This window comes from Grammomys surdaster, unplaced genomic scaffold, assembly GCF_004785775.1.
Source record: "Grammomys surdaster isolate TR1022 unplaced genomic scaffold, NIH_TR_1.0 205, whole genome shotgun sequence".
Classification (NCBI taxonomy): domain Eukaryota; kingdom Metazoa; phylum Chordata; class Mammalia; order Rodentia; family Muridae; genus Grammomys; species Grammomys surdaster.
Genome location: NW_021604650.1, coordinates 4,770,247 through 4,789,318, shown reverse-complemented (window position 1 = coordinate 4,789,318; position 19,072 = coordinate 4,770,247).

Genomic DNA, 19,072 nt, shown 5'->3' with positions numbered 1-19,072 from the left:
GGAAGCAGATCAGGTGACCCATGTAAGGGGACCCACGTGTCCCCTTCCTCCCACCACCAGACTGACTGGGGAGGTTCTGTGGCTGCTGGGGCAGGAGTCCAGATGGGGCCCAGTAAATACTGCACTGTAGAACACACTGCCTTTGATATTCTATCTCCCTGTTCAGGCTCAGTTTCTCCATTTGCCCCCTTTCAGCCGTATGCCAGGCAGAAGGCTGGAGGGGTTTCCTTGTAAAAACAATCTCCAAGCTTCTTTTGGCTGTGCTCGCTCGGTGAGCAGCACTGTGGGTGTGGGCAGAGGGACAAGACTTTAGTTTTCTCTACAGTATACAAGCTGCCAGTGTTGAGGCAAGGCTCCTCCTACGGTTTCTGGAAAATTCACTTCAGTCAAAGGGAATGTGTACTCGTTGGTGTGTATGTGTGTGTGTGTGTGTGTGTGTGTGTGTGTGTGTGTAGGGCATATGTGTAGGTGTGCTTGTACCTCATCACACATGCACAGAAATCAGAGGAGGGGCTTGAACGTCCTGCTCTATCACTCTCTGCTTGAGGCAGAGTCTCTTGTTCAACCCGAGTCAGGGTAACAGCCAATAAGCCTCCTTTCTCCACGATGTGTGCACAGAGCCGTGGCTAGCGTTTTATGTGGGGGCTAGAATTTGAACCAGGTCCGCAGGCTTACTCACCGAGCACTCTTACCCACACACCCTCAGAGCAATTCCCCCAACCTGAGAGTCACTTCTGAGCAACCTGGTTTAAATGCGAAGCAGTCGATATCAAGTACGCTACTTTTACAAAAAGGGAGAAACTTGTAAAAGGAGGCTGGTGCGACTTTCCTGTCTGTGGGGTCGCTACAGAATTACTTTGTTCCCGTAGAGGAGGCAGCAGGGTGGCCTGCAGCCTGAAACCCTCCTCCATCCTCTGGGGCTGAGAATCTTACTCCCTCGTCAAGGACCAGCATCCTCATCTGCAACACTGGTGTCTGAGGACCGTAGATTTAGAAGAATGCACAAGAGGAGGCCACATTCTGAGTCAGAAAAAAAGTGGCACAGGGCACTCTGTGGCAATTTTAACTCAGAGAAAAGTTTCATGCCAATCAAAGTGCTGTCTGGCTAAAGTGGGACTGGATAAAAGATACAAGAGTGTGGCATGCAGAGATGAACGGGCTTGATGGAGAAGACAGAGGGGGCCATTTCCAAAGTCAGTGAAGTCAGTCAAATGGCCACCCTACCCATGTGTGCACTGAGTTAGACCACTTCCAGATCCACTAAGCAGGCTTCAGAGATGTGCTCATCACTCCGCAGAGGACCCAAGTTTGGGTGCCAGCGCCCATATCCCGTGGCTCACTACACTTGTAGTTCCAGACCCAGGGTATCTGATGCCATCTTCTGGCCTCCTTGGACACTGTGTTCACATGCAGATACCCTACACACACACACACACACACACACACAGAGAGAGAGAGAGAGAGAGAGAGAGAGAGAGAGAGAGAGAGAGAGAGCTTAAAAATAAAAGAAATCCTTTAAAAATACCTAAGTGAAAGCTTCGTGGAATGAAACCAGAGACAGCCTCCACAGCTAATGGCCTCAGGTGTCCCTCTCACAGACATGTGGAGCAAGTAGACCCAAAACCAAGCAGAATACAGTGATGCCACCATCCACCCCGTGATCAGCTTCTAGGAAGGAAAAGCACAATATCGGAAATGAAATGTTCAGTGGAAGCTCAGTTCAGTCCATGTGCCAGAAGAAAACCCAGGGTACTTGATGGCTGAGCAATGGAAACTACCCACAATGCCATGAACGAAAGAACAAGGCCTCTGACATCTGCAGCCTGGACAATGATGTCAAGCAGTCTGCCATATTCTGTCTCTCTTACTCTCTGTCTCTGTCTTGCAGTCTCTTTATCTCTGCCTCTCATTCTCTCTGTGTCTCTCTCATATTCTCTCTCTCTCTCTCTCTCTCTCTCTCTCTCTCTCTCTCTCTCTCTCATCCCTCTCATCTCCCCTCTCTCTGTGCTTCCTCCTTTGTGTTTCTGAGGGTTGGGATTATTCTGAGGGGCTGAGAAGATGCCCAGGAGGTTGAAAAGCAGCAGGTATGAGCAGGACCAGAGCTCACATAAATGCCAGGTGGGCATGGTGCTTCTCCATAATCCCAGTGTCAGGAAGCTCAGACAGACAGGGGTCTATGGATCATGCTGGCTAGCTAGACTAGTCACACCATGCTCAGCTGAGAGACGCTGTCTCAAAGAAAGAACAATATGGAGAGCACTTGGGAAAGATTCCCAATCTCACTTGGAACCGCCACACACCTGCACCTGAACATATCCATGTATAAACAACACACACATGCAAGCACAAATACATACACACAACAAATTGGAAAACTACCTGAAAAAAGTTATTTTAAAAATAGCTTGTATGGGCAGGTGGACAGGTAGAACACACTCAGAGGCCTGTCAAGACACCTAGAGGTCCACCCACCATGTGGCCTACCTTCAGTAGGAGCCGCTACGATGTACAAGGATGTGGTGGAGAGATGGGAGAGAAAGAAAAACGGGATGATTTGAGCACTACAAAGGGAGGACCTGAAGGTGTGAGGGTGGAGAGGAGCAGCCTGACGTGAGTAGCCTGCCCTGCCACCTGAGGCCATGGTGAAGTCCCGGCCTATGCTGCTGCCGAGGGCCATGTCTGGGTCTGTGGCCATGCAGCAGCTGGGATCTGTGTCCATGGCTCATATTGCCACCTAAAGCCATGTAGGGGTCCCTGTCTTGACTGCCACCAGGGACCATGATGATGGACAAGGGTTTTGCAGAGCTGGCCTGGTCCTTTACTGGTTATGGCACTTGTGAGAACTGGGCCCGCTCCTTGCCAGCTGCAGCACCAGGGAAGGAGGGCCCTGCACCATGCCTGGGTAGCACAGTAGAACAGACCCAAGTGGCAGGGGTGCAGGTGAGCCGGCAGGAGAGCATGAACATGGGAAAGCTGGCCCTGCTCCTTGTCTGCCATGCAGTGGTGTGGGTGAGGGAGAGTCCCAGCATTCAGTGGTCTCCCCAGGGTGGAAACAGGCCAGTCATGGTTACATGCAAGTGGAAGGCCTCTGGTGATCACAGAGCGTAGCAAAAATTACAGAATGAAACAGGTGTCTTTGGCAGAGCACAGTAACCACAGTAACCTCCAAAACCTGGACACCAGGCTCGGCTTCGAAAGCACAGGTCATCATCAGCATCTGGAATTCCTCCACTACCATGACCCACTTTCCCTGAGAGAGAGGCTCCTCCCACCTGGAGTCCCCTGTAGGTGTAGGATGATAAGTCCTCTAGCCAAAAGAGTAAAGGTGACCTAGAATAAGGTGGAGTTTCTGATCGAGTAATTGGCCAGAGATGGTGATGTGGCCCATTCCTGGCCAATGAGACTCTTGATACAGAGCCCTGGAATTCAGCTGGTCTGGCAGGAAATGGGGCTTCTCTGGGTGTCACTACCTATGTGCACAAGGAGAGAGGCAGGGAGGAGGTCAGTGGAGCACACCGTGGTGTCAGGGGGTAGGACATGAGCCTGGTCCAATGCATTCTGGTTGAATCCACTTTGAGTCATGTCTCCTGTTTCTGATCAACATTACTCTTAGGTGTGGAGAAGTTGATTCAAATCCCAGTTGCCCCTGCCAGCATGCCCATCAGGGCTGCCACTGGTCCTCCGCATGGCAGCCGGCTGCGCCTCGGGCTGCTCAGAGTGAGGGGTGTAATTTATGGTAGGAAGCTCTTAACAGTATGGGTGCTTTGGGAGAGCCTGTGACAATAGGCATAAAGCCGGCATTTAACCAGTGTGAATGGAGCCTAGATTTACTGTCTGGGCCAGACGGGATTTTTGTCCACAAGTCACCTCGGAGTACATCGACCGCTAAAGGCTTCAACAGAAGACGAGGACCAAACAAAGGAAGTCAATTTTAAAAGGAACTTTGTCAAGGAGGTTTAGATGTCCACCAGATAGAAAAGGCGAGGCTGTCCTCGCCGGTGACAGCCGACCTGCCCAGTTGCTGCAGATCAGAGGGAGATGCTAATGAAGTCGTTTGAATGCCGTTTGATGGACCCAGAGAATAGAAACCATGTCCCCAAGTCTGCAGCAAGGTGAAGGAATCAAAGAAGGTGGTGGCCTTTGGGTTTGCTGCAGGGACAAGGCACCATTGTCCCAGCTGCCTTTTGCAACTATAAAGTGTTTTCAGATACAGTGTTTACCAACGGAGAAGTGTGTTTTTAGATTGTGTTTACCAATGGAGACACACAGCCTGGCTGGCCCAGTCCCACAGAGTTTATGACCAGGAACAAACTTCTTAGAAGGGAAAAGAAAACAACTTGGAGCAGGCTGGGAAAGACCTGTTCAGGAGCCCCAGCACCGCAGCACTGGGCCCAGCCTAGCAGTGGGGGGAGGGGGCACACAGCAGCCTGGCAAAACAGAAGGCCTGGCATGGCAGACACAAGGGTCTTGCCTTTCTGGAACAATCAGAAAGAGAAGGGGGCTTGACCGTGTTCTGAGTCCCCTGACAGCTCAGTGTGGCTTGTCACACTCCTGTCTTCTTACGACAATCCCCTTCCCCTCTTAGGGCCCCTCTAGCCGAGTTCAAAGGCAGCAGACTCTGAGAAACTGTAACGCTCAACTTGGGTAGTAGAGACTATTTAGGGGCTGATATTCTTGAACTGGCTTCCTGGCCAGTGGTTGAAGTTTCCTGTGAACTTCCATGATAGCCTACAACCTCTGAGCTCACTCCAGGCCCTGAACTCAGGTCCCTAACTGCCGGCTCCACTGGCCACAGGGTCCCTATCTGTCTCACTCCTGTGTGGCTCTTTTTCTGCAGGCAGAGCCCTCATCTTGGCAGATTCCTGGTCTCCCTCAGCCTGATCTACCCTGTATTCACTACTGTGGGTAGACAGGCTCTTGGGTTCAGCCTCTATAGCCTGGCTCTTTGCCTGACCTCTGTCTCCAGTACCTCTCCCAGCATGCTTTCTGTTGGGCTGATCCTGTTCCGAAAGGAGTGTCCAACACAGCAGCTCAGTTGCTAGGCAGAGTTAAGAGAGTGTTCTTGGGACATACACCCCAGGGGTATGGGGGAAGGCAGGGATACGGCTCTTTGTGGGAGCTCTGGTCACATCCTGAAAGAAAGGTCAGGTAAAGAAAATGTCTCTGCTCCCTGCAAGGACCTGGGACTGAGGGTCTTCCCAACCTTGCAGTTGGGTGGCTATAATTTAGGGATATTGTGGCAGCCTGGGAGACAGGCTTATTCCCAGAGGGGCTGCATTCACATCTGAGAGCTGTCACAGCAAGCAGCCATAAGCCAAGGGTGGGTTATAGTGAGAACAACTCTCATAGAGTTCAGGGAGCAGAAATCTGAATCAAGGTTGCCCAGGTGCCCCAGGAACTGGAGATAAACTGATCAATGCCAAGGAAAGTGTTCCAAGCCCAGGGCAGCACAGGGAGAGCGGGGATCGGCGAGGCCCAGGGCAGCACAGGGCGAGCGGGGATCGGCGAGAAGCACACTCGGAGCTGCAGCCTAACTGAGACTTCTGTCTGTTGTTGGTTTTTCAACTGGTTTGATAAAAGAATAAGCATAAAAGATAACAAAGTGGTCATTTAAAAACTTTAATTAGCAGAAACCTTCCTCCGAACCTAATAGGAACAAGAAAAAGAATGGCTCACTTGGTTAAGGCGGAGTGAGGTAAGAGACACCCTGACTGACCCTGGGAAGATAAGATGGTGGCACCATGGCCCCATAACAGCGTCCCTGCTGTGACAGATTGTCCTAACCCTTCCATAGACCACAACCCCAGGAGGCCATGGTAACAGACACCCTAATCCTCTCCACAGCCACAGAGTAATGTCATTTTCCATGTCATCTCTGCCACCACCTCCATCACTCAGTGTTGTAAAGAACAACCCTGGAGGCACCTTCCCACTCAGAGTCCATGTCTTCCCACAGCCTGCTGCTCTGTGGCTAGCATGGGCCTGGACGGCCTATTCGCTTACTTACTGAACTCCTACTTAGCGCATAAGCACTCAGAACGTAGCGGTGGACGAAGTGGGTGCGATCTCAGACTCTGAGGAGCTCACACATGAGTTAGAGCAAGGCAAGGAACGTGCAAGGAACAAATACACAGCAAGCCGATGCCAAGGAGAGCGGCACCTAAAGCAACGTCCACGACCCAGCCCCTTCAGGAAGCCTGTGGGAAGACAGAAACGTACCTGTGTGAGGAGCTAATCACACCTCACGCTGGATAAAGGAAGGAAATCCCCAGCCTGGCACATGTCAATTAAACATCACTAGAGTGATGCAGAGCCAATGGAAAAGAATAAGGAAGCTGGCAGCAAGTAGCAACAGGTGAAGAAAACTGGAAAAAAAGATGCACGTTGCAAATACCAAGAATGAGGCAGAAGTTGGCACCAAATTACTAAACTGAGCACCAAGCTAACCCAATGCCCTGGCAGCTTGTGTAATCTTGACCCAGTTTTTGAAAAAATCACAATATAGGTAAATTGAAATTAAATCCGCAAGTTCATAACTCCTCCCACTCAAAATCTCCAGGCTCCAATATTTCACTGGAGAATTCCACTAAAGTTTACAGAAGTGTCAGCACAAGAGTCCACAGAACCTCTTCCAGGAAACAGAAGAAGGAGCCATCTACCTGTGCATTGTAGGAGGTCTGTATCATTCTGATCCCAAACCAAAGGCAGCACAGGGAAGGGGGAGGAGGGAGGGAGGGAGAGAGGGAAAGAGGGAGGGAGGAAGGGAGAGAGGACACTTATAGACCAATGACCCTTACAAACTTCTCATAGGTTCATCTCTAATTGCCAGATCCTGACATCGTTCCACAGGGGACTGACCACACTCTGGCATGGAATATTGGTTGCAAGGACATGGAAGAAACTGACATCCAACTACATAGATGCGTTTCCAAGAGTCAAATTAAGGCCACACAATCAGGCTAGCTGGTCTTCCCAGGGCTAGGAGACAATGACCACCAACCACGTGGACTTCCCTGAATGTTTTATTAATAATATTCCAATTCTGGAAACAACTCAGAGGGCCATTACAAGCGAATAAATGAAAAAAATTAAAAACCAGAAAATACTGAGACCCTACTCAACAATTTCTACACAATGTTCTCCCCTACTCCAGGGTAAGGGGGGTTAGTTGGGAGGTTTTGTTTTATATTTTTAGTTTTCTGGGACAGCATCTCATATAGCCTAGGCTACTCTTTTTGCTATGTAGTTGGGGATGACCTTTGACTTTTAAACCTCTGCCTCCACCTCCAAGTGCTGGGATTGCAGGTGTGCCATATCACACCTAGCAAGAAAGGCAACTTCCCATAGTTCTCAGTTGATGAATGAGTCACTCAGAGAGATGGGAGAGGCTGAGCCCAGACCAGGGTCCATGTACTCAGTCACTAAAGAAGGGCCCAGGAGGTTCCAGAGTGTGATGCCTGGGTAGGAATCCCCCCAGCTACTGGGTAATGCCACAGCCACCCCCCAGGCTGTGGAGACACAAGCCTCCCACTTGCAGGAATGCCTGGGCTCATGCAGCCTCCACTCTGCTTGATCCAGGGAGCTCTAATGAAGGCAGAGGCAGGCTGGAGAAGTCCAGCCCATCAGGGCCCTGGATAAGCACCCTACAGAGAGATGGGCTGTCCTGGGAAGGTGAGTGAAAGCCAATCCTGGTGGGAAAAAAATCCAGGCAGAGGCCGCAGGCTGTGCTTTGCTGGCACAGAGCAGGCAGTTAATAACTGCCTCCAGAGTGGCAGCACATTCCCAGGGCAGGGAGCCGCTCCAAGGCTGAGTTCCATTCCCAAGGGGCTGCATGTGGATTGCCTCACGGAGTGATTGACAGCCATACTTGGAATAGTTGACAAAGCACCTCTAACCTGGGGAGGAGGAGTGTGACAGAGACGCCCCCACTTTGAGCTGCAGTCTCTGGAGTGGTTCTGGGAGTCTTTGCTCATCACTCTACTGTAAATGCTTCTCTTATGAAAGCTGAGAGATGTGTTAGTCTTTGGGCATGACAAGAAGTCACTACATCCAGGGCCTATGACAGGTCTAGCCACAGGTTCTTAGCCCTAACAATGGTGCCAGGTTTGGGTTCCATCTTGTGGAGTGAGTCTTAAGTCCAATCAGAAAGTGGTTGGTTACTCTCAGGACATTTGTGCCACTGTACCAGCGGGCATGGCTTCCCAGGTCCGTGGTTACTGTAGCTCTCGAAATCACAGCTGGAGAAGATGGAGGATCACTTTCTCCTCCAGAAGTGTGAATAGAACCTTCCAACAATGTGAAAGCTAGCCAGTATAGGTAAAGCTTCCAGGTCAATATCACCTGGATTTCTCCATGATTTATGACTCAAGCACATGGTGATTCCAGCAACAGACCCGGTCTTACTGTCAAGTTCTGGAGAGTATCCAAGAGCAGTGACAGTGGCCTGTGATGTTTGGAGAGTCAATGGGACCCCACTGACAAACAGCTCCAAAAGAAGTAACTCAGTCCTGACGTGGAGGAATTACCCTGTGGTGTCTAGTAAGGATCACATTCTGGGATCACTCCAGTTAAATTCTTTTGATATGTGCATATACATATGTACTTTCGGAAGTTCCTGTAGCAATAGGTTTCCATATGACTTTTTCTAAAGATGTGAGTGTCAATCATCCCTCCCCATACTCCCTCCTCAACCCTCCCTCTTCCACCCCCACCCCTCAAGGCTTCAGGGTAGCATTAGAAGAGGAGGAGGTAAAATTGGAGAGTTGGAGGTGATGGATGACTACAAGGAGACATTGTTTCCTGTACATGAGGGCTCCACCCACAAACATCACCCAGGCCGCCATTCTCTGAAGCAATGAGACCAGAGAGGGCAATGAGTTTCCTCAGATCACACAGCACAGGCTGGACAGCGGGTGGTGTTCTACTGCTTGCAAAGGTTCCCACTGAGACAGGGTCTGGGGAGGGCAGTTGTGAGGCAGGAACATCGTTACAGACGGTCGTCTCCTGCTACTGGCATCCTTCCGAGCAGATAGAAAACCAGCGGAGGGCTGAGAATGTTTGTTTCCTTTAACTTGTGTGTAAGAACGCCTCTTCCAAGGGTGTGGCACAAAGTGGAGTATTTGAGAGGTGGTCACACCATGAGGTTGAAGCCCTCGTGGATGCCCTTCCAGACACTCCCCCCCCAAAGTGTCTCTGCCCCTCTAGATAAAGACGACATAGGGAGAAGGTACACCTGTGAACCAGGAAGCGCCTCTCACCCAATTCCAAAGCTATAGGCACCAATCAACTAAGCTCCTTGTACAAACACCAGGAGTGCTGAGTGCCAAACCAGCAGGCCACCATGCACAGATGAGAGTGGTCCTGAGCCTCTGGCCTCTCCTCCCCCAGCTGCTAGCTCTCTGGGCATATAGATTCCATGGCAGAACCCATGAGAGCCTGAACAGCTCCTGGTACCGGCCTTGACTTCCAGGGCTGCCCGGACAAGGACTTTGAAGACATAGCAAGGTTAGCCAGTGATCACTAGGGAAACCAATGACCGTTCCTTTCCTCTGTACCTCAGTTTCCCATCTGTGTAGGAGGGGAGGACTGGAACTGGGATTCTCTGGAAGTCCTTCCTGATCCAGTTCTACAGCAAAGACCCACAGATGATGCCCAGCCCCTCCCAGTGGGAGCTGGGCCCTGCGCTAAATGGTGCTGCTGGACTCTGAAGCAAACCCTTCAGAATGAACAAAATGCCCGCGATTGGGCTAGCCCTTTGATCAACCTGGGCAGAGGAGTCATCTTCAGGCCCAGGCACGGTCCTGGACAAGTCTCCCAACCTGAGGGGCCCTCCCATCCGTCCTTGATTTTCCCTGTGCTGGAGGGAGGTTCTGTGTACCCAGTGACCCTTCTAGGCTTAGCCCGACACTGCAAGGCTCTGACAGCTTTTGAGACCACAATGGGAGACAGGTTCGTAGAGCCAGCCAGCCACGGGTTAGCAATCTCCAGAAGCCTTCTGCCACTCTGTGAAGCTTGTCTCCATATCCCAGCTTGTATGCCTGGCGAGGGCAGAGAGGGCACCTCCTGAGGCACAGGCCATCCTGGGGTCAGCACCAGCTCTTGACTCCCCCGATACATTATTTTGTTCAAGATTTTCCTCTTCCTGGGCCTCAGTTTCCCCATTTTTAAAGATAAGTCTGAGACTTAAATCTTGTTCCTAAAGGTTACGTGTCTCCACATCGAGAGGTGAGCTACAGGAAATTTTGACTAAAAAATGATTGATGAGAAGGAAGAGACGAGGGGTGGGAGAATGAAGGGAAGAGGCTGGGGAACCCGGGAAGTAGGAGGGAGGAGGGGGAAGGGAAGAAAAACGTAGTGCCACCACTTAATGTGGGCAATGCCCGATGCCATCCTGAGTGGGGGTGGAGAAGGTAAGATGTGTTCCAGGACCCTTGCCCCTTCTAAACAGCAGGTGCCATGTCTGTTCTGGTATCCTCTAGCCCCTCCCCCAAAGTGACTCACACTTACCTCAGGTCCCACAGATAGGCATTCTACCTAGCGAGGCAGTAATTGGAATTCAGCCCTTGTTCCTATTGGAAAGTTTTTATTGTCTTTAAATCTGATTCCAGGAGTCTCAAAGACCATGGTTTAGGCTCCGTGACTCACAAGCTGTGGGCAGGGAGGTGTTGTTGGGGCTTGAGTTTGGGCAGGCAAGGATTCTCAAAGGTGGGTGGGTTTCTCGAAGCCTCTCAGAGGCCAGGACAAGGCAACAACCCCAAACACCCTTAATCTAACATCACACCCTGCTATCTTGCCCATCCCCTCCTGGTGACCAAGGTGTTTCCTCGGGTTCCTATCAAGAAGCCATGAAGCCGTTGACTCTCTTAGCCAGTTCTAAGGCCAAAACATGCTGAGAAGCCTTGGGGGGAGGGGCAGGGCAGTAGAAATGGACACGGGCTCCAGAAATGCAGCCAACCACTCCAGGCTTCCTATGGACAAGCGTGTTAGTAGTGAGAGTTGCTACCTCTCTAGCCCAACAAGTTCCCTACAGGCTATGTCTGTGGCAAAGGCCTGACACATCACACCGGGTTGCTACCCCACAAGGATGCTTCACACACATATTCTTACATCCCTTTTACAGATGAGAAAACTGAGGCTCAGAAGGGTGAGATAATATGCCCAAAATATGAAAGTCAGGATTTAAATTCACATCTGTCTATTCCTAGCTCCTGTCCCTTATCTATCCTTCTGCCTCCTCGATTTGTTGCCAAGACTTATTGTCAACCCTGTAAATGTCACCATAACACAGAGTGAGTGATGAAGGACTGGATGGATGGATGGTTGGTTGGAATAATGGGTAAGTGAGGGACACAGAAATGAATAAAGTAAATGAATGAGCAAATGGATGAATGAATAAAGGACTTCCAACTCTAAACTGAGTGGCTGCATTTTCCTGGACTATATTCCCACTTGTTTTAGGTTGGCAGAATTTTGAAAATGCCCCTGTTTGCTTTGAAGTCAGCCTGAGTCTCAGAAAAGAGCTTGTTCTGTCAGTACAGATGGGGAAGAGGACCAGACATGGGGACCAAAGAGAGTCAGGCAGCGGAGCATAAGCAAAGTCAATATGGCACCACTGTGGGCCTCTGGGGCCACCGCGTAGCTGCTGCCTCCAAATGTCTGCCCAAGAGACAGATCGAGGAGTGTTCCGGAGTCAGTGCCTTCATACTCCTAAGCTGTGCATGACACAGACCTGCAGAGCACCTCCCAGAGCTGCCTCAGCCAAGACTCTCAGAGCAGTCGGGGGGAGGCCTACATCACAAGGAGTCTGGGTTATAAGAAAGAGCCACACGAAGGCAGAATGACATGATTATATGGAATCATACGAGGAATATGGAAGTGTCCAACACAGGCTGTTAGCACATGTGCTTTGTTTGGTCACAGCAAATACAAGGCCTTAGGAAGCAGAGAGTGGAATGCATAGAAAGGTGGGCAGAGGGATGGAGGGGAAGATGCACGGACGATCAGCAGATGGATGGATGACAAATGGGTGAATGGAGAGGTGAGTGGTCATATGTACAAAATGATGTTTGGATGGATGGATGGTGGCTAGGTGAGTGAATGGATGTGTGGACAGAAAGACAGACTGATGAGTGGATGGCTACATGATATGCATGTGTGGATAAATAGATTTACACTCAAACATGTATATGGATTAATGAACTTGGTGGATGGATGGATGGAGGCTGGGTTGGTGGATTGATGAACAGATGGATGGGTAGGAGAGCACCTTGATCCTTCTGTTGCCAACAGCGTAGCTACCTCTGTACTGGGAACATGGCCAACAAACAAGAGAAGACCCTGCGCCAGGCTAGAGCTGGAGAGCCAGCCAGTTACCCTGAGACAAGCCTCTGTGTGGATGTGTGGGGAGGCTGAGAGGTGGGCGGTGGCTCCCAGCCAGAACACACAAGCAGTCTCGTAATGACCCTCCAGGGAAGCCATCCAGCTCTGGAGCCTGTGAGCTAGGTCTCAGTCCTGGCTGCCTTTCCTCTTGGGCTGACTGAACAGCACAGGGCAAGGCATTCTGCAGGTCTTGGCTTCATAGACAGGATGGGGGTGGGGAGCTCCCACCCCTGGCTCTCTTTGCTGCCAGTGCCCTAGAGGACCATTGCATCCTGTGGCAAACCTAAGTTACAGAGCCAGGCCTCAGAGGCAGAAAGGTCTTTAAGTTCTCATAGTTCGAGACCAGGTGTCCAGTGGCACTGGCGGAATTCATGAGCCAATCGATGGAATTTGGAGTCACAGCTGTGACTTCTGACATGGCACGTGTCCTCCAGGAGGAACCTGGAGGCCTGTGCTGAGACTTGTTCTTTCTGTGCTCTGGGAACCCCCCACCCCCCAGATGCTGACTATCTGAGGGCACAAGAACCTGGGGCCAGGATCCAAGGTGTTCTTCAAAAATGAGGTGAGCTATCCAGTTCCGTGTGGAATATGCCAAAGATACCCATAAACTGAAGATGTTCCAAGAGGTAAAACAGCTATTCTCCAGTAAAATAGGAAGATGGGAAGACAAGGGGAGAGGGAAAGAGAGAGAGAGGGAAGGAAGGGGAGAAGGAATGGAAGGAGGAGAGAGTGGAGGGAAGGAGAGAAGAAAGTGGCTAGTGGTAGGTAGTTGGATGGATAGATGATGGATGGATGGATGGATGGATGGATGGGTGGATGGATGGATGGATGGATGGATGAGTGGGTACTTGGGTAGAGAGAAAGAAGGTTTGTTTTTCTAGACAGTTGGATATTTAACTAGTTGGTTGGTTGATTAGTTGGTTGAAAATAGCCCTTGAGTTAGTAAATGGCTAACTTGAATCATGGCCCACCCAGCACTGAGACACTGGGAAGCTTTATCTGAGGCTGCACCTGTACACCAGCCTCTGGGCTCACCCTTTCCCAGGTCAAATGGAAACATTGTTGCTTTACTGTTCTCATTTAATACAATATTTTCTTTGAATGGAAGTAGGGTAGAGCCTGCCTAGCATGCTCAAAACCATGGGTTCCATCCCCAAAATTGGAAGAGAACCTGATTTTAGTGGTCTCAAATATCCACAAAACAAAATCCAAGGGCCTCCACTGGTCACTCACATCTCCCTGGACTGTGAGTCTTTGTCCCCTGCCCACCAGCCCGTATTGCAGCTCTCTCCCTTGCTGAGCTGGGTGCCTTCGCTTCTGTTCATGTGTGTTTAAGTCTTGTTTGCAGAACAAGTCCTGATCTTTGCAGCAAATTTCAGGACAGCCAGAGCTACAGAGCTACACAGAAAGACTTTATTTCAGAAGAAAAAAGATGAATGAGGAGAGAGAGGAAGAAGAAAAGGGGGAGGAGGAGGAAGTAGAAAAAAGAAGAGAAGAGGAGGAGGAAGAGGAAGGTGAAGAAGATAAAGAAGAAGAAGAGGAGGAGGAGGAGGAGGAGGAAGAGGAGGAGGAGGAGGAGATGGGGAGGAGGAGGAGGAGAAAGAGGAGGAAGAAAAGGGACTTCCACATGTTCATACACAACCATGCACACCTGCACATATGCATGCATACTTGTAAGAGTCAGCATACAGAGCTCTGTACACAGTGAGCGTCCATTTGTTTGTTTCCTGGATCTCTATGCACAGAAGACTGGAAGCAGACATGACCAAACACCAAAGGTGATTGCCACCCACGTGTGCCAGTCTGGACTGGTGCCTCCCTGCTTCACAGTCACACAGTAGAAAAGCAGGGACAGGGAGGAGGACGGCGCCAGCTGCCGAGCGAGCGAAGGCTTTGGCCTGGGTCCTGGGAGCCCCAGCACTCTGGCAGTGAGAACAGGAGCCTCCCTCAGCTTTGGGACTGCAGCAGGGAGAGAAACAAGGGCACAGAGTAGGATCTGAGCCAGCTTCCTGCCCAACCAAGTGGGATCTGCAGGGATGGATGATTGGGAGGGGAAAGACCCTCAAGAGATGATCACCCTGTCTGCTATGGAGACCAGGGTCCTGGATGGCAAATCACCGTGTATATGAGCACCTAGAAACAGCCCTGGTTGGTGACACGAACCCTCACCACAGTTGGAGCACAGACAGAACAAACGTTTCCCTAGACATCCTCCTTGATAGGGAAATACCTAAAGGACCCTTTTCTTAAAACATCAATGTCCAGTTTTGACTTGGGGTGCCCAACAGTGAAGGGGAAGAGAGAAAGGACGAAAACCACGACCTACGGCTTTTCACTGGACTCTTCATCAGACCCGGGTTCACCCCTTGTGGCTACCTGAAGATTTATTGAAGCCACGGCACGGGCTCGTTCCTTAAACCATTTGCATTTTCCCTGGGAGGGACACAAAGTGCACACTTGGTAAACTGTATTTGAAATGTCTGCTTGTCACCAACGAGGTGGCCGTGTGTCAGGGAAGGGACAGGTTCTCTCTTCCTTTCTCTTTCCTTGGCCAGAGAACATAAAAGCCAGGATTCCTCATTATGTTTGGGACCCACAAAAGTTGCTCTCTATACTGGGCCCTCCCTCCCGGGTGTCTGTGTCCAGACAGATGTAAATTGAATGGGCAAGAATAAAATTTAATGAGAAGAAATAAGCTACTATGATTTCAAACAGTGGCTGACTTTGAGAGAGGGGTAAAAGATCTTTTTGCTCTCTCCAGAAAAGAGTTCTGTTGTTCATTAATTACCTCTGACCTGTCTTCATGTCTTGAATATACAAAGAGTTTTTATGAAAAAATTAAAAAGTAAGAAAACGGACAGGAACCGGGCGGTGGTGGCGCACGCCTGTAATCCCAGCACTTGGGAGGCAGAGGCAGGTGGATTTCTGAGTTCAAGGCCAGCCTGGTCTACAGAGTGAGTTCCAGGACAGCCAGGGCTACACAGAGAAACCCTGTCTCGAAAAACCAAAAAAATAAAAACAAAACAAGAAAACGGACAGGAAGATCCCTAAAAGAAGATAGACTCAACACGCACTGTCAACAACTGCTTAGTCTCACCAATTGTCAAAAAATGTTGCTTAAAACACAGACAAATGAAATACCATTTTTAAAAAAAATTACCTCTGTTGCATTTGTTTGTTGGGGGAGTGGCAGGCACAAACTGTGGTGCAGTACAGGGACAAGAGGACAACTTTCCAAGTCAGTTCTCTCCTTCCACCCTGTGGGGACCAAACTCTGGCATTGAGGCTTGGTGGCACCCCCTGTCTGGTGGCCCTGAAGTACCAGCTTGTTGCGATTACCAACCTGGCAGACGCGAGTAAGCACTGGCTGGAGTTTAGAAAGTGGCAGTGAGCGGGCCTGCCATGGTTGCCCTGCCTTGACAGCACTTGTCCTGCAGCTGGGCCCACACTGCTCCGTGACCAGCAGATTCGCTTAGAGGACATGCCTCAGCAGAGACTTGGTTCTGAAGCCCCTTCCAGAACAAGTGTGGACCACACTTGCCATGGTTCCTTCCTGGGCCTCCTGCAGCTGGTTGTAGCAGGCAGGTCTCCACACACATGTGTCCCCTAGGAAGCAGAGCTGTGGCACAGTTTAAGGTCAAGAACAAAGTCCAGACCTCCAGGTTGCTGGCTGGCCTTGGAGAGGATTTCTCCATGGGCAGAGAGACACCATCTCCTGCAAACACCAAACCATAGCCTCCCCAAACTGAACCCAGATCACAGTACCCCACCCCACTGACCCCAGTCTTGAAACGCTGAACCCAATGCTGGAAGGGCCACTCCCTGGCTGTCCATAGATGTGGATAAACACATCACAACCCACCCTTCTCCTCAGGCTCAGCACATCAGCACGGTGGGGTGCTTGGAACTTAGGTTGGCTCCAGACCCCAAGCATGGTAAGCTCTAGATTGAGGCTGAGAAGCATGGATAAGGATCTGCCCTAGACTAGGACAGTTGTAGAAGGCTTCTGCAGGGGAAGGATGGAAGGCATTGGAAGGATAGGGAAGAGAGATATCTGTGGCACGCTGGGCACCTCCAGGCCATGTGATCCCAACAGCCTGCAAGGACCATGCATCGGGACACTGGAACAGCACCATCCCTGGTCTCCTAGGCTGGTAACAGTAAGTACACTCTTACTGGGAGCAAGGCTGTGGTGGACCATCTGTCCCTTGACCTCACAAAAATCCCCATCTGGACCAGTTTACAGACTGGAACACTGAGGCGCAGCAGTGGTAGCTCTTACAGGGAAGGAAGGTGGGAGGAGGCTCCATCTGCTCCCATACGTCTCTTTTCACAAAACAATCTACCTTACTGTCCCTGCTGGCCTACCAGGATGACATCCAAAGCCAGCCCCTCCATCCCAGGCTTAGACAGACCCTGAGGAGTCACCTCTGGGTGTCAGTCCTTGCCGTTTCCTTACCGTACTCCATGCCCAGACTCCCAGGACCTAAAATGGGCACCCGGACGTAAAGCAGTGGGAGCTGGGACAAGCTAAGGATCACTTGAGACCATGGCTCCCAGGCACCTTGCCAGTCCTGGCAAGGACTCTTTTTGAGCTCTTGATATACCCACCCCATCTTAAAAACACTGAGGGAGCCTTGACAAAGTTGCGGCAGTGGAAGGGAGGAACAGGGGAATGCCAGCGGAGATGGAGTAGGAAACTAGGGGGAAAGGTAGGGTAGGATACAGAGCGGACCATCTGCTTGGTACCTGTATGGTGTTGACAGGCACCCACCCACACCAAACATGGAAACACCGTGGGCATTTAGTAAGTCCAGATGCTTGAAGACCACTCCAGACCAAGGAGGGGGGAGAAGAGAGAGAGAGAGAGAGAGAGAGAGAGAGAGAGAGAGAGAGAGAGAGAAAGAGAGAGAGAGAGACAGAGAGAGAGAGAGACAGAGAGAGAGAGAGAGAGACAGAGAGAGAGAGAGGTGTCCTGGGCATACATAAATGCAGATGCTTCTGCAAATGACAAGAGGTGTTCCCTCTTTGGATCTTCTTGTGAGGTGTACTGGGAAGGGAGGTGATTCTGGGCTCAGCCATGAGTATAGGTCAGATCCACAGTGCAGGTCCCCAGCAAGAAGCATGTATGCAGGAAGTACTCAATACTTGTCTGCTGAACACAGATGCACCAGAGGATGGTGGCTTATTTGTCTCTTGAGTTGCCCCACTGGATGCCTGTCACCCCACCGGTTACCTGACACAGTCTCTGAACTTCAGCCAGCGTTTCCCACACTCCTGCCTGTGGGGCCTCTGTGCAGCCTCAGGGGCTAGAGGGAAGAAGCTGGCTCCTTCAGCAGCACCCCAGTGCTCCATCAAGCCTATCTCTACAGGGGTGTCAATCAAGCATACAGCGAAGGCTCTGCTCCTGGAAGGACCCTGAGAGGCCTCGCTTGGTCTCCTTCAGGTTCCATGGGAGTCATCCATACGAAGAATTCTGATGGGCCCCTCAGATCTGAGGACAGATGGGGTGCACCTCACCTCATGGTTACTGTGGCCAAACGTCCCAGTCTGGTGGGCCTCTGAGTTTGTCTCTCTCCTCTTCTCTGGGCCTTGGTCTCCTCATCTGTAGATCAGAGGCCTGGTACTGTCCTGCCAATCTCACAGAGATGGCACGTCAGCATGAGAGGAGAAGCTGGGGCAGATAATTTTGCTCCCTCAGGGGCTCCAGCCCCAACAAAGGTCTTCAGCAGTGGCCACTCTCCATTCTCATTTGTCTGTGAGAACAGGCCTTGACTGGGCAGCCTGCCTCAACCTCCTGGGTTTCCACATCTCTAGGACACAGTCAGGACTTTACAGGATCTGTTCTCATACAACTGCCATCTTTGCCCAGTACACTTAGACCTGGAGCTGATAGGCTCAGACCTCAGGAAGGCATCTGAGAGGAGGCCTAGGAAGAGGACTGTCCCACATCCCAAAGTAAGGGCAGCAGCTTGCTGCCTCCCATCCTAGCTTCAACCGAAGTTGCCAGAACTTTCTGTGGGTCCTGCTCTAAAAAAGAAAAAGGTTTTTAATCATGAGGACTCCCCAAGGCAGAGGAGCAAGAGGGAGAGAAGGAAGGAGAAAGTGAAAGAGAGGGAAGAAGGAGAAGGAGGGGGAAGGGAGGAAGGAAGGGAAGATTGATAGGAGGCAAAGAGTAAGGTAGAGGAAGAATGGAGGGAGGGAGGGAGGGAAGGAGGGAGGGAGGGAAGGAGGGAAGAAAGAGGGAAGCAAAGAAGAAAGAAAGAAAGGAAAGAAAGAAAGAAAGAAAGAAAGGAGGGAGGGAGGGAAGCAGGGAGGGAGGGAGGGAAGGAGGGAAGAAAGAGGGAAGCAAAGAAGAAAGAAAGAAAGAAAGAAAGAAAGAAAGAAAGAAAGAAAGAAAGGAGGGAGGGAGGGAGGGAAGCAGGGAGGGAGGGAGGGAGGGAAGGAGGGAAGAAAGAGGGAAGCAAAGAAGAAAGAAAGGAAGGAAGGGAGGGAGGGAGGAAGGAAGGAAGGAAGAAAGGGAAGAAGGAAGAAAGAAAAAGAAAGAAAGAGAGAAAGAAAGAAAGGAGGGAGGGAAGGAAGGAAGGAAGGAAGGAAGGAAGGAAGGAAGGAAGGAAGGGAAGAAGGAAGAAAGAAAAAGAAAGAAAGAAAGAAAGAAAGAAAGAAAGAAAGAAAGAAAGAAAGGAGGGAGGGA